Source organism: Empidonax traillii, unplaced genomic scaffold (assembly GCF_003031625.1).
Source record: "Empidonax traillii isolate 1590-97213 ecotype Southwest subspecies unplaced genomic scaffold, ASM303162v1 scaffold260:size695979, whole genome shotgun sequence".
NCBI classification, from domain to species: domain Eukaryota; kingdom Metazoa; phylum Chordata; class Aves; order Passeriformes; family Tyrannidae; genus Empidonax; species Empidonax traillii.
The window spans coordinates 681,328-683,607 of record NW_020955453.1 but is presented as its reverse complement, the minus strand read 5'-3'; the positions used below and the strand labels follow the sequence as shown (position 1 = coordinate 683,607).

Below are 2,280 nucleotides of genomic sequence, written 5' to 3'. Positions count from 1 at the left end.
TAGGCTAATCCTTGGTTGTTTCAGGAGACCGTTCCACCGCGCATACCCCTGACATAGCTTAAGGCTATGGGGTATGTGAATTGACCCAAGAATCTTTCATCTTGGGGACTAAAACTATTTGTTTTCAGGGTTAGGGGGATACAGGAATATGCCAGAGCTGCTCCCATGCACCGGGACGCCAGCTTTGGGCGTTCGCCCGACGCAGAACGTTTTCTGCGTTGCTGCTGCCCCCCCCCTTCACAGAAGAAGTAAGGACAGCCATGCCATATCCGGCCCATTTGGCGAACGCTGATTGGACAGGGAACGGGGAACCCCAGGACAAGAGGCTTTCCTTTGGCGAGAAGCCAACTGCCCCTAGCTCCGGGGGGGGAAGTTTTCAGGGTTAAAGGGATGTAGGAATATTCCAGAGCTGCTCCCACCTTCACTGGGACGCCAGCTCTGGGCGTTCGCCCGACACAGAACATTTTCCTGTGCTGCTGCTGCCTCCCCCCTTCACAGAAGAGGTAAAGACAGCCATGCCATACCTGGCCGATTTGACGAACGCTGAGTGGATAGGAAACGGGGAGCCCCCGGGACAAGAGGCTTTCCTTTGGCGAGAAGCCAACTGCCTCCAGCTCCGGGGGGGGGGGAAATGCTCCCTCCCCGCCCCCCACCTTTACCCCGCGGCTGCTCATGGCCCCCTAGAGAGCGAGCGACAGCGCCGACAGCCAGGTGGCAGGGAAAACAGGCAGAGAGGTTTTTACTTTCACTGGATCTCTACTCCTCACATTTACTTCTGAGTGCATTCTGTGCGTGGAGATTTCTAAATTAATAATAAGGAACAAAAATGCATTAAGTTGGGGGAGGTTGTTATTGGGTTTCCATTGTTTTGATGATCATGGGAAAAATCTGTAAACTGAAGCAACCTGGAAATTAACATATGAACAGTAAAGGAGAAGAACCGGTTTGGGTACTTTGAAGCTAGAAAAGTGAAGCAACCTGGAAATTAGCATATGAATAGTAAAGGAGAAGAACCGGTTTGGGTACTTTGAAGCTAGACTGTAAAGAAAGAAAAAAAAGTTGAGGGAAGCAGGGTTGGGGGGTGCGCAGGCAGCGTGGCTGGATCGACCGCGTGGCTGGAGGCGGGTGGTCTCTCAGCGCTCCCCCGGTGTCCAGAGCGGAGTCGAGCGATCCGGGCGGCGGCGTGGCTTTAACTGGGCACCGAGCAGCAGAGTCCAGCTCACATTCCGGGAGCGGCAGCCTCCGCCTCCTCTTCCTGCAGCAGGGGCGAAGAAAAGTCCCTGCATCGGGGCGTGGGAGGGGGCCTTCCAGTGGCTGCAGCTGATGCTGTTTCCGCGGTATTCGCTCGGCTTTCTCCATCCAGCGGCGGCAGAGATGTGGCGGGCAGTTTGAAAATGCTGCTTTTCCGTGCTGGGGACACGTGTTTCGCGTGCAGTTTCTGTGTTGTTTCTTAAAGTCCGCACCACGCTGCACTCTCAGCAGCACCCCCGCGGCGCTCCGCAGCCACCGCCGCCGAGCCGAGACCACACGGCTTGCCTGCAGGTCCCTTGGCCCTCCGCGCCGGGCGCTCAGCAGAGCCGGCACTGCTGTTTAAAAACGTCTCTCCTCCCCGGTAACGCAGAGACAGGATTAGTCAATGGGGGAGGGGGAGCGAGCTGTTATCGTTCCCACTGTTTATATTCAAAAGTATATTTTAAAATTGTTTACCGATTTCGTGGGCGGAATTCTTGCCAGCATTCTCCACCAATTGTTGGGGTAGAGTGGCTTCTGGGGGGTCTCTCCTGGCTCTGTGTGAGGGTTTTCAGAGCTGAGATTACCTCTTCCCCCTCCGCTGCCTGCCCTCGTGGCGTGGACAGGCAGCGGAGGGGCCTTTGCCCGGAGAGAGAGAGAGCACGCTGCACGCAGGGAGGCCAGCAGGAAAAGAGAGTTTATTCAAATGTCCCCCAGCTTATATGGGCTGGTTGGGAGAGTGGTGATTGGACATTTAGATAGCCAATACAAGGAGACAATATAATAACTATTCCAACACAGGAACCAATGATATTCAAGTGAGTTATCAGCTTTTAACCCTTACACTTAGAAGCTTTTTTAAAATTCTATTGTCTGATTTGAAGATTATGCACTTTAATCATAAATTTTATTATTTCAAGTTAGGTAAAGCTCAATAGTCTAAATTTAATTAAAATACATTAAACTAAAATCCCAGACTGAGAGAGGTTACTGAGAGGAGACCTGAAGAGAAGGACTTGGGGTTTATCATGGATGAAAAGCTGGACAAGA

General features: G+C 52.6%; 1 protein-coding gene across 1 annotated transcript in view; it reads right to left on the bottom strand.

The window, feature by feature from the left end:
• LOC114060136 (gamma-2-syntrophin-like) overlaps window positions 1-2,280 on the bottom strand; it is a gene marked incomplete at its 3' end in the record, with an annotated part of 69,993 nt that overhangs the window by 12,307 nt on the left and 55,406 nt on the right. The gene's annotated exons all lie outside the window — the stretch shown is intronic.